General features: G+C 36.4%; 1 protein-coding gene across 1 annotated transcript in view; it reads right to left on the bottom strand.

Annotated features, from left to right (window-relative positions):
- The window catches only part of Fmn2 (formin 2), a 275,933-nt gene that overhangs the window by 174,796 nt on the left and 86,838 nt on the right, over positions 1-14,299 (bottom strand). The gene's annotated exons all lie outside the window — the stretch shown is intronic.

Raw genomic sequence — 14,299 nt, 5'->3', positions numbered from 1 at the left:
CAAAACTTGTGGTTTTCTCCAAAATTACTTAAGACTTAAACTTGAGCTTTGGAATTCAGACCATTCTGAATTAAAAACATGGATTTCTGACTAACCCACTGTTCATCAATTAAAGAGACTTAGTAGGTCTTCTGAGCTTTAGTTTATTCATAAGGGAAACAGGTATACTGATGATAATGTTACTGTCTCCCTCTAATGGTAATTATGATGGTGGGGGGGGGGTGAGAGAAGAATGGAGGAACGTTAGATTATGTACAGGGAAATGAGAAGGAGGGGGGTATGAAAAATGGTGGAATGAGACAGACATCCTTATCCTATGTACATGTATGATTACACAAATGGTATGAATCTACATTGTGCACAACCATAGAAATGAAATGATGTACCCCATTTGTGTACAATGAATCAAAATGCAGTCTATAAAAAATTTTTAAAAAGATTAAAAGTAATTCCTCTATCATGTATAATATGGTGTTTGCCCTAGGAGGCACTCAAAAATGAAAAGTTCTCTCAAATATTTGGTCTTAAAAAAACAAAATATATATTACAAAATAAGAATGTACATTTCATATTATCGTTTGAACCTTAAAAATTAAAGAATGGCAGCACACAGAAATCACACATCTATATCATATTGGGCTAATTTTCAGCTGTGGTACAAGCTTACCCTAAGTACGTGAAGCTCCGCTTAAAGAGCAATGGGAAAATGGGTTATTTCAAGTCAGCTGGAGATCTAGGAATTGCTCCATCAAAAGAAATGCACAAATGTGCATAATTCCTTCAGTGATAAAATGACATGTGTCCATTCCTTATTACATATAAATAAAAATTGTGCTAATTCAACAGTATAATGGTTTTTGTTTTGTTTTTGGTGCAGGGGATTAAACCCAAGACCGTGCACATGCGAGGCAAGGGCTCTTCCTCTAAGCTGTATTGCCAGCCCTGAATAGTATAAAGTTAAAAGGAAACAACTTCACTATGGTAAAACAAAAATTCACTTAAGAAACCTGCTTTTAAATATCAGCAACTGATGAATAATCACAAAATATTTATATTCATCTGCAAAGAAAACAGTATCTCTGAAAACATCATGCATTCATTCATTGAACAAATATCCACAGAGTGAATCAGAACCAGATATCCTTCTCAACCATGGAGATACATTGGTAATCTGACAGGCATAGTTCTTTCCCTTGTAGAGTTTACACTTCTTAGCAAACAATAAAATACTGTATGTCCTTACAAGGAAGAAAATTGCATTGTTATAATAGTCTATAATTTAGAAGGTCACATACATTTATACCATATTATCTTTTTCAGAAAATTTAACATGGTAGGGTTTTGTTGTAAGGTACAAACAATGAAAGGCCAGAATTCTGCAAGTTTTGAGCTTAGGTTACATAAAGGAAGACTTTCCTGTTGGAAAAAAAAATAAAATAAATCTGATACACAGTCCAGCACTGGTGCATCTCAAGCATACTTGCTTATACAAGGTTAACGACATAAGTTACTGATTAAGTCAGCAGGCTTTGTACACCTATGGGCCTAGTTTATAAGAGCTGTACAAGTTAAATTGTTAGAGAACAAATGCATTTTGTTTGAGTCAGTATGTCGCCTTCTTGTCTAGGCAGGGGGAAAAAGTGGATACCAAGACTGTAATCCTTTTGGAATAAAATCTTTAAATGCAAACATGATTGCCATTGTAGACTGTTTAATCTAGAGATATTGTATTTCATTTCTGTTTCTGGAGAGGTTTGTTGATTTGACCATACTGGGTACAACTCAGTGCTTATCTCAACTGTTTAGATAAGATTTACTTGACTTTGGCAGGTGACAAAATCTAGGGTGTGGAATAAAGGAGGTAGAAAAAAGTCTGGCATAGTCCCAGATAGTGTTTATTTTAAGCATAGTGTATAGATGAGCAAAGAGTTTCAAACAACTCACTGTACTTCATGTAAAACATTCACTGTCTGTTGAATGTTTTCTGTAAACCAGCACTGCAAAATGTCCTTTATTGGGCATAACGAACTTCACCTTCTTGCTTAGGTAAACATTTACACTCTTGTAAAAGAGAGCTTAGTAAGTTCCCTGGAAATAGGACCCTAACTCTGGGATCCCTTTTGCCACTGTTTTCTAACACATGCTCTAAAAGAGAAACAGCATTAAATTTCATGTTGAATGTATGCATATATGTTGCTCTAAATTTTAGAAATCTGATAGGAAATCTATCAGATTTCTAAAATTTCTCATGCCAAAATAGCTTTCATATTAATAATAATCATATTTTTTCAATCTAATTCTATATAATTGTCTCACTTTGAAAGAAACCCCAAAAAGAATGATTATAATCATAGTTTTAAGGAAAAAAAATCTTTTTTAATGTAAATCACCAAAATATTTACTAAAAGAATAAGGTTCCTTACATTGAGGTAAGGGAAGAAACTAAATAGTTTGGTCACTGAATTTAAAAAAAAAAAATCATCACAAAAGTGTGCCTGCATATTCCAGCACAACACTCGAGTGCTACATATAGCAACTACAGACTCTAACCAGTAGGCTGGTTTTCTAATTAAGAACCATGAAGGGGAAAAATAATCATGCACCATTTTTCCAGCTTCAGTCACTGATACAATCACTAAAACTGAATCCTCAGGAAGTATTGCAGAAGTTCAGAACAGACAGATCCAGACTGCCTCCATTTACATCACAGCCCACTGGTTGCTGATTGAGGTTCTTTTGCTACTCTGACTGGTTTTTCATCCCCAAGTCAGGGTTAATAACATTACCTACCTACCTCATAGAGTGGTTATAGACATGAACAGTAATGACTACAGGGGTTAACTATTAATATCAGCAACTGCATTTTGTTAAATTTGAAAAAACAGCATTAACAGAGCTTAGTGGATAATCTGTTTTAACATCCCACTCAATTCATAACTTCTCTTTACAACTTATTCATAAGAACTGCTTACTCTCACTAACAATGATAAAGAAGCCTTTCTAAATTCCACCATTTTCTCAAATGAGACTGCGATTATTCTTGAGTGGCTCGAACACACAGGAAAAAAATGATTCCTTCATAATCAAACACAAAAATGACAAAGTTTATTCAGGGAACTGGTAATTGTGGGGTTGTTTTGCATTTTAACTCTTTCTGGACAATTTATTTTCTTAAATAAGAAATCTTATTAAAACTCATTTAAATTTAAAATGTACTCATAGATATTTGACTGAAAAGTGCTACTAAGAAAATAAATATCCTGTTACATTTATGTTTGACCATAAAGGAAGATGCACGGCAGTCATCAACTTAAAATGTCATTCCTTCAGTTCTAACAAGGGATAACATGCCATTAAGTAACCTTGTTGTTTTATGATTTTTATCTGATGTTTCAGCACACTGAACTTAGGGGAATATCTGTGGTTTTACTTCTAGAACGTAACTTATTAAGGATAGGGGTGTGTAGCGCAATAAGGCAAAGATAGAAAGTGCCAATCAATTCTTTTTTTCCTCTTGCATTCTTGGATCCTCCCTTCATCTAATGAAGGAAGGAAGCCAGCAAGCATCTTGAGAGTGGGATGCTGGAGAAGTGTTTATCAAAGCATACAACTTTTAAGAAGCCAGTTTTGAAATTCAAAGTCATGGAAAGGGCTTCTCCTCCCCCTAAAACAACAGTCCAAATCCCACCCACTCCGGGATCATGCAAGAGGATTATTTTTGCAAAAGCTACACCTTAACACACAGCTCTTCCAGGGTAAAAAACTGATGTGCTTAATTTTGAGCTCACACTAAGGGATCTGCACTCAGATTTGAGCTCTACCTCCACGTGTGCCCCACATGGTCCAGGGCAATTCTTTCAACAATCACCCAGTGATTGTGAGGAACAAATGCAGCATTATAATGCTCTAAGCTGCAGTGGACTCTGTCTCCAGGTTTTCAGAGTTCCTTCCAGTGGAGGCTCTATGGGCAGTGAAAACAAACATACAAACAAATACATGATACATAATTCATATGGTAAGTGCAATGAAGGGGAGAGAATAACCACATTCACAGCTTCAAAACAGTCCCAAGTATTATGCTCCTTCTTCCCATAAAAGTATAATCAAAAAGTGCAACTGTAGAACAACATCATAAAAATATAGTCTACATTCAACCCAAGGATTTTTGCTGAGCCCTTAATGAAAGGCTTATAATAATTCATTTTTCCTTGATTTAATAATCTATGTGTGACATAATGATGTATGAGGTCTTTCTTTTTATTAAAAAAAAAACTCTAGGTAATGAACTTTTCATTTAAATTAAAGCATATTCTGATATTAAATTTCTGAAAGTAGGTTTTAATGAAAACATACTATCTCACGTGTACTTTTCTCCACTACAAGGCTACAATTGATGAAAAAGTTACATGGGCTCACTGCAGCCAACTTTCTTCTCAAATTTCTAATTCTAAGTGACTTTACATTTCAATGAAAACCATTCACCCAATCTTCCAACAGCATTTACTACATTTTTAATGTCTCGATAAATATAATAAACAGGTCTTAAAATTCTATATCCCATGTGAGGAAAACACTTAAAATAAAGGTTAAAACTGGGGGTGGGGGGGATTGCCATGAAGTAATTTCTAAGTGAGCCTTGTAAACTTCAGTTTCATAAAGAAACCAGACACTGGAAAATCTACTGGGAAAAAACAACATTGCCCACACTGAACCCAATTTTTGAGAATATTACAAAAATAAACAAATGATTATGGATAAACTTTCTTATGGTAATTAATAGGCAAATAAAAAAGCTTGCGTCTCCAAGAATGAAACCAGAAACTCTTAGGCAAAGACCTGGAGTTTGTAATCTACTACTTGTCTGGTAAAAAATTCACATGAAAAACGTTTTTCCGTGGCAGCCCTGCTAGATGTGTAGGTTTCCAAGTACATGTGAAAAGTCACCATAAAATAATCTTTCAACTTTCCTAGGATTTAGAAAGGCTATTTTAACATTTTTAAAGAAGAATACTCCATACTCATAGCTAGAAACTAGTTTAACTATCAAGAAATATAAAATGTCAAAGGAGGGAACAGAAGCCTCTGCTTAGATTGTACTCATGTCCCATACCACGATTCATTTCCCAGCAAAGCCAAACTCCATTACACTGCTCCCTTCCTGTGCCACCCAGAGCCAGGAGCTATGCACGTGGAGTACAGATGACTCACACAGCACAGAGACAATGTTTAAGGAACCACACAAGTATAGGAGTCCTCAGCTTTTCAAGTTTTCAAAACAATTTGCTCTCCATAGATAAAATGCAGTCCAAAGATACAGCCATGCTCAACTTCTAAGAGTTGCTAATATAAATAATTCTCATATTTATCTTCATTCAGAAAACAGAGAAGGGTGCAGTTTAGTACTAAACTTGGTATTTCAGTAACACTGAAAACCTAAACTGCAGAACTCAAGATATGTTCCCCTTGAACAGAAACTCCCATTTTCCCCTTCTTATCTTACTCCCAAACTCCATTGGAAAGGTCAGCTTTTGCATTCTACTCCTCCTCCTTTCTCATGGCAGATGATCTTATATGACCTATTCAGAGTAATCAAGGAAGAATAAAATCTCTTAGTTCTCTCTCTCATTGGATGACCAGGATCTAAGTTTGAAATGCAACAAAAGGCTGGAGTCAGCTCATTTTCTAAGAAATGTAGAAAGGAGAAGACAACTAACTTTTATTGAGGGCTTAACACAGGGGTGTAGTATGTTTTACTTGTAAGAACTCATTTAACATCTCTTCATATTAAAGAGGAAACTAAAGAATAGAAACATGAACTTGTTCAGGTTTGCAAGCTAGACAGTCAGTGGCCCAGCTGGACCAAATCTGTCTCAGTCCATTTGAGTTGCCATAGCTAAATACCATAGGCTGGGTGCTTACACAACAGGAATGTTCTCAGAGTTCTGAAGGCTGTAAGTCCATCAAGGTGCTGGCCAATTTAGTTCCCAGTGAGGGCTCCCTTCTGCCTTTGTATATGACTTCCTTCTCACTTCCTCACATGGCAGTAGAAAAGAGAGATAAAGAGCTATGGTCTTTGATACTTCTTAAAAGAGCATTAATCTCATCATGGGGTCCTACTTCATGAACTCATGTAAGCCTAATTACTTCCAAAGACCACCTTATTGGGAGTTGGGCTTCAACATATGAATTTGGCACAAACGTTCAGTGGGTAACAAAATCCAAGCAGTTTGGTCCCAGAACCTGTTAAGTATTGTGACACCAACTTAAAAAGTGAGAGAAAACCCAGAGAAGAAGTGGTGCTAGAGTGACCCAGGAAAAAAGAACATAGTGAGAGGGTAATAAAGAACTGAAAGCCAGCATCCAGAATATTTCCTATATTCTTTCAGAGCAATTGATAACCTATCTAGAGATGAGACAGTACAATTCATATTCATGCATCATGCTCACTTCACAAGTACTCACAATTTGCTTCATTCATTGATAAGTTTAGTTCAGACTGTCTTTTTTTTTTTAATTTGGATTCATTGTACACAAATGAGGTACAATTTTCATTTCTCTAGTTGTACACGAAGTAGAGTCACACCATTTGTGTAATCATACATGCAACATAGGATAATGATGTTTGTCTTATTCTATTATTTTTCCTTCACTCCACCCCTCCCCACCACTCATTTTCCTCTATACAATCATCCTTCCTCCACTCTTACCTCCCTCCCACCCCCCCATTATGTACCATTATCGACTTAACAGAGAAATCATTCAGTCTTTGTTTTTTGGGGGATTGGCTTATTTCACTTAGCATGATATTCTCCAACTCCATCCATTTACCTGCAAATGCCATAATTGTATTTTTCTTTATGGCTGAATAATATTCCATTGTGTATAGATACCACAGTTTCTTTATTCATTCATCTACTGAAAGGCATCTAGGTTGGTTCCACAATCTACCTATTGTGAACTGAGCTGCTATAAACAGTGATGTGGCTGCGTCACTGTAGCATGCTGATTTCAAGTCCTTTGGGAGGGGGATAGGAGGGTCAAATTGTGGTTCCATTCCAAGTTTTCTGAGGAATCTCCATACTGCTTTGCAGAGTAGCTGCACCAATTTGCAACCCCACCAGCAATTGTATGAGTGCACCTTAACTCCCACATCCATGCCAACACCTATTGTTGCTTGTATTCTTGATTATGGACATTCTAATTGGGGTGAGATGAAATCTTAGGGTAGTTTTGATTTGCATTTCTCTTATTACTAGGGATTTTGAATGCTTTTTCATGTATCTGTTGTTTGCTTATAGATCTTCTGTGAAGTTTCTGCTCATTTCCTTAGCCCATTTATTGATTGGGTTATTTTAATTCTTGGTGTAAAGTTTTTGAGTTCTTTATAGATTCTGGAGATTAGTGCTCTATCTGAAGGGCATGTGGTAAAGATTTTCTCCCACTCTGTAGGCTCTCTCTTCACATTGTTGATTGTTTCCTTTGCTGAGAAAATGCTTTTTAGTTTGAATCTATCCCAATTATTGATTCCTGCTTTTATTTCTTGTGCTTTGGGAGTCATGTTGAGGAAGTGTTGCCCTAAGCCAATATGATGGAGATTCAGGCCTACATTTTCTTCTATTTGGTGAAGGTTCTTGGGCCTAATTCCTAGATCCTTGATCCATTTTGAATTGAGTGCTGGGAAAATTGGAAATCCATATGCAGGAGACTGTTTTTCTGTATTTCAGTTATCTTTGCTTGGTTCAATCAATTACAAGAAACTCCATTTAGAATTTTCTTGAAAGTGTTTTTCTGCATTTAATTCACAGACGAAAAAACAATTCATAACTTTATTTCTCTACAGAACAGTCTATAAATAAACTGGGGGATTTATCTAAGATAACTCAAAGCAATTAATGAAATTTGCCAAATTTATATTTTCCAATGTTTTAATAACTGAAATGTGAAATTATAGTGACTAAACTATTATATCCTTTGCCAGTTTTGTTTGTGCACTCTCTCATTCTATTGGGTAACACATATTCTCGTTCTACAAGCTAACACACTGCCCAGAGCAGAGAGCACTGAACTAGGAGTCAAAGGAGCTGGATACTCATTTTGGCCCTATGAGGGTAAATCCCTCAGGCAGGCTTAATATATAAGGCTCACTCTTCCACTGTAAAATGGGAGATTAACTCTCCTCCTATGGGTCATTTTACACAACTACCAGTAATAGTATTAGAGGGAAGGGTAAGAGAAAGAAAAGTAAAATTCAAACCAACAGTTAGTTAACTTCAACTCTTTACATACTAAAAAAAAAAAAGATATGATTATGAATGTTCTCTCTCTAGATATATGTATGTGTGTGTGTGTGTGTGTGTGTGTGTGTGTACACACAAAGTTATGGTTTGGATGTGAGGTCTCCCCCGAAAGCTCATGTGTGAGACAATGCAAAAGGTTTAGAGGAGAAATGATTGGTTATGATAGCCTTAACCCAATCAGTGCACTAATCCCCCTGATGGAATTCACAGAGTAGAAACTGAAGGTGGGTAGGGTGTGGCTGGAGGGGGTGGACACTGGGGGGGGCGTGCCATTGGGGTATATATTTTGTATCTGGCAAGTGGAGTCTCTCTCTGCTTTCTGATCATTATGAACTGCTTCCCTCTGCCACACTCTTCAACCATGAGGTTCTGCCTCACCTTGAGCGCCGAGAAATGCTGGCTGTCTGTGGACTGAGACCTCTGAACTGTGAGACCTCTGAAATTATGAGCCCCTAAATCAACTTTTCCTCCTCACAATTGTTCTTGCCAGGTCTTTAGTCACAGCAGTAAAATAAAAGCTACAACAAATGTATGTATGCATACACATGCGTATGTATGTGTATACCTGTTATATTAGATAATTCTTTCCTAGACAGTTATCAGGATAAAGCTATACCATTTTGAGTACCTTTGAAGGAGATCAAGATCAACAAAGTAATAGCAACATGATGCAGGGTCCAAAGAAGAACTTCAATTAATAGACTGAGATTTCACTAGATTTCTGATATAAATCCATGAGAATATGTAGTGGTCTTATAAGGTATGCTTCTTAATAAATATGTGTGTGTATATATAAATATATATATTCACACACACAAAATATATATACACATAAAAAAATAAGAAGTATTTGAAATAGCAATCATCAGTCTTAGAGAACAAAGAAAAAAAAATAACCATGATTGTATTGACTGCATAATTGACAATTCTGATGGAATGCTTGGTAGTTTACATCATTATCATTTAATTTCAGGACACATGATTTAATTAAATCATGTTTAAACAAGATAGAAATTTCAAAAAGGATACAACTGAGCATCCATTGCCTACATGTCCACAATTTCAGTTAGCTTCAAACAAGGCAGACATGAATGAAGTGCAGGAAGGATCTAGGGTCATCAGTACCCTGAGCTTGCCATTCCTGTAGAATAGTGAAACTTATTTTTGTGTGCTATTGTTGCATAAATATTAGGTATTACTTGTTATAATATCTATAATGTACAATAAAAATATTTGCAGAATTAATGCAAATGTATGAGCCTGCTAAAGTTCCAACTCTAAGGATAGTCACTGTCTTAATATATACTTGTGTGTGTGTGTGTGTATAAACAAAATAATGCTTGTACCTCAGGGATGGTTGCCTAGTACTAGGTAAAAAGACCACACTCCAGAGGTAGCTCATGCATGCTGCCCAGTTATTCCTATCAAAATCAATAATAGATGCTTTTAAAATTATCATACAATGACTGCAATTGACGTTCATTAGTGAAACTTGTCATTCAAGGTGTTCAGATTAGCTAAAATCTCTTAAAGATGTTCCATCTCCACTCCCTTCCCCTAGAGAGTATGAGTGTCTAGTAGACACTATGGCTTGTACTTTGATTATTTAATTATTTATTTATTTTGGTACTAGGGGCGTTTAACCACTGAGCCACGTCCCCTAACACCTTTTGCTTTTTATTTTGATCTAGGGTCTCACTAAGTTGCTTAGAGCCTCACTGAGTTGCTGAGGCTGGCTTAGAACTTGCAATGCTCCTGCTTCAGCCTCCTGAGTTATTGAGATTATAGTTGTGTTCCACTAATATATGGATCTTTGTGGAGATTGTCAGGCTTAAGTTCTAAGCACTATTGGATCCAGACATTGGATTTCTTGATGCCAGGTGCAGATTATAAGGGTAACAGATCCCTACCTCCATGATGTGTTAGCATCTGTCTAGAGCAAATATTTTATATAAAATTTTGTTGAGAGTACTTACAAGGACAGAGAGCTAGGCAACTTCAAGTTTACAAAGTAGGTTTTTCAGACACTTTTTCTTCTTGCTGGCCAAAAAATATGATTCATAAATATTGGAATTACAGGGAGAATTAGATCTGAAACTTGCTTCAGATCTAATACCAGGGTGACAGTAATACTGATGTACCAGCAAAATTTCATTATACTCGTTATCCAGGAAATGTTATTAAAGGCAGCTTTCCCTCTCTCAAAAGTATCCCATTTTGAATGATAAACTACATGAATACTCTACTTAATAGTGACATTGAGGCAGGGGGCTAACTTCATGAAGTTTGAAATTTTTCTGCAGCTACTCTTATCTACCAAAATGAACCTAAGACCTGTGAAATATGGACTGAGTGTTGTACAAAAAAATTCAATCTATTTTCACAAAACTAAACTACCATTATGGAGCTGTAGGATAGATTCCAAAAACCAATTTATGGAAATTACAGGCTATATTGTTTGAATCGATCCGATCCTCCCACAAGGTACAATTTAAAATGCTAGATAAGATTTATTTGTAACATAATATAAAATATATTTGTAATAAATAAATATTGGTAAAGTATCATAAAGGCATCAAAGACGTGACAAGATAGTAAGGAATTGCCAGGCTATTGAAAGGGATGAATGAACCTGGAGAAGTGAGCCAGCTCACAAACTGCTTTTTCTGTTGACACTTTCACCTATCCCAACATACCTGAACTTTCTGTTGATAGCTTCATGGAACCAGGGACCAAATAGCAAAGCTCAAAACCCACCCAAAGTTCAGATTCTAGACCTTGACCACAATAAACTGGTACTCAAAGTCTGAAGACTCAGGGAGACCAACCCACACAGGGGTGTGCATTTAACACCTAAAATGACCCTCAAACTTGATTTAAAGTAAGCTTAAACCTAAAGGGTCCACAGGTCCTAGCATCCAAAAAAGGGAAATTCCTTGTGGAACATACCTTCATCCTAGACTTTTAATTTATTCACACAATCAAAATGAAATTTTTCAGAGGTGGCATGCTACAGTTTCACCCACCCTAACAAATAGTTAAATCTACAGATCAGTTTAGAAGTTGTAGTATAGATTCACTGTGCATTCCAGCAGCTTAGGCCTTCACTCTTAACTTTTAAACACATATCTCACACACACACACACACACACACACACACACACACACACACACTCGCATACAGCTCCCTTATTGATATTTACTGCACTGATAGGTAGACCTGGTTAAGAGTCCAATTCCTTCTTTCCTGTTCTGCCTTTTGACCTTATGTGATGCTGAGAATTGTGCAACTGTTGTTGTGAGAATAACCTGCGTTCAACTGAGTAAGATGTGGTGCATGTATGTTTAGATCTTTGACACTTAGACTCCAAAATTACCCACTCCTCACTCTTACAGGACACTTTAAAATAGAAACATTACAAAGGAAATTCAACTTTAGGTTTCCCTAGCATTTTGACAGGGAAGGAGAGAAGGGGGAAAAATAGTGCCAGCAAATAAATAAAGTAGAGTGGCCGCAAATAATTAATTGTGTGTGTGTAAAAGTTACAGTGAAAGTCCAAGCTGCTGGAATGTAGCAGTGAATTTATCTGGCAACTTCTACAATGACCTGTGGGTTATGACAATTTTTAGACGGGAAGGGTAAAATGTCACCTCTGGAAAAATCCACTCTGATGGTTTAGAAAAATTTATTAGAATAATATTATGTGGTATGTAGACATACTAATGCTGGTTGTAGGAAAAGCACAACACTGAAGAATCAGCACATCTAATGGGAAAGAACAGCCCCCACTGATGTGGAGCACCTGGTGAAAGTTCAGTCTATTCCATTAAAGAGTCACATGACCTTGAGAAAGCAACGGGACCACTAGCAGATCTTAGTTTGCTCTTCTATAAAATAACAATGGAAGACTGGATAAATTCTGTGGCTGCTTCTACATCCCAAATCAATGATGTTTAAGCTTCTGTGGATTTCTCAGTAGAGGCATATCTCGAGAGATGCAAAGCTTATTCCAGAGACCACCAGTGATTCCCACATGGAAATCATGGCCCCAGACAGTACACCGAGGCTGAAGGTGGAGGACTTGATCCACCAAAAGGCACTGACTACTAGTTTCTTCAGACTCTCAAGTTGCCTAGGTGGTAGAAAATGGGTTTGTAGGGTTTTGATGGGACTCAAGCAATCACTTTACATCCTAATAGGAAAAAGTTTATGCATAATTCTGTGTGACCCTTCAACTACTGTCGTTCATGCCATGTTATTGTTAGCGTTGCATGTTAAGCCAGCAAATTTTCAATGAACTCTTGCTGGCTGTACCACAGACACAGATGTCAGGCGGACTCCTTTGTTCATAAGGTTCTCATTATTAACTCAACCCGAGCTGAATATTTGACTGAAGGAAAGGACCATATCATTATTTTCAGATTTCATTCTATGACTTAACTGGACTACATCTGCCAGCTTTAGAAACACCGAGTACTTCTTGGCGCCAGCCTTGGCGTTCTCCTCTATGACTATTACCCCAAATGGTTCAGCTTGAGGAAGTTTCCTTACCATCAAAACAATTTAATAGAAACTTAAATTGTGATTAAGAGTTACTCATCAATTGACAGGGCATACCACACTTGTGCTATTTATGAATTATCCCACACAATATTTTAGGCCTAACAAATAGAATCCACATTCATAGTGGGTAAGCCAGAAAGCTAGTTAAATGTTTTCATGATTTATAAAGTCTGTGTTATACTTAAAACCATATTTCTTTAATAGGTAAACTGGCATTCCACTGGATAATTCAATCTGCTTAATCTATTCTAGGCTCTGGAGCAGCTTACGAGACATTCAGAACATAAATTTAATTCCTCTATATACCTTTGGGCAATATCTCTCAGCATAAATGTGATAGTAGGAATTTCTGTCAATTGTTCAAGTTTTAAATATTAACACTAAAAGCCAGGCACACTGGTACATGCCTATAATCTCAGCTACTTGGGATACTATATTCTAATGTAGAAAATATTTTATAAGCCATTAAAAATATAAATTAAGCCAGACATGATAACACATTCCTGTAATCCCAGATGCTCAGGAGGCTGAGGCAGAAAGATTGCAAGTTCAAGGCCAGTCCGAGCAATTTAGTGAGATCCTGTCTCAAAATAAGAAACAAAAAAAAGTGCTGGGGTGTAGCTCAGTAGTAGAGCACTTGCCTAGCATGTGTGAGGCCCTGAATTCAATCTCTAGTATTACCAAAAATAATTTATATACATACATAACATATACATACATATGTATATATGTGTTTGCATGTATATATGCATATAGGTATATATGTGTATATACACATGTATATACATATATGTATAAGTGCAATTACACATATATGTATGTATTAGATAAAAATAATTCAATCCTTCTAAAGTAGAAAAGTTTACACTATGGTTGTCCCAAAATACTGGAAGAAGAGGGGCCAGTTGTCCACTCTAAAAACTTGTACATAAGGACATTGCTTTAGTGTTTCAGCATCTTACAGTATCTTCAAACTGGAGGACTAAGAGAACACACCCCATCTCCCCTCCAACACTTTAAAGACATTTGAGACAAATGGTCATTTGGCCTCATGAAAACTTCTGCTCTTAATTTATCACTAAACATGAATATCTAGTTTAATATTAGACATAATCATAATATAACTATAAGAACATTCCTGGAAAAACAATTAAAACATGCTTCCCTGTTACTCTCTCATTGGTTAAAGTTGGTCTGGTAGATACTTTAAGGTTTACTTCCTCTTCTTTATATTAGCTCATCCAAAACATGACTAAGATTCAACCAACTTTTCTTTCCTATAGATTATCTTCTCCAAGTATTTTTCAAAATGTTTTTTTAGTTGTCAACAGACCTGTATTTTATCCATGTATATGCAGTGCTGAGAATCAAACCCAGTGCCTCACACATGCTAGGCAAATGCTTTACCACTAAGCCACAACCTCAGCCCCTTCTCCAA

Source organism: Sciurus carolinensis, chromosome 12 (assembly GCF_902686445.1).
Source record: "Sciurus carolinensis chromosome 12, mSciCar1.2, whole genome shotgun sequence".
In the NCBI taxonomy this organism is placed as follows: Eukaryota; Metazoa; Chordata; class Mammalia; order Rodentia; family Sciuridae; genus Sciurus; species Sciurus carolinensis.
This window is presented reverse-complemented; position numbering and strand designations above follow the sequence as displayed.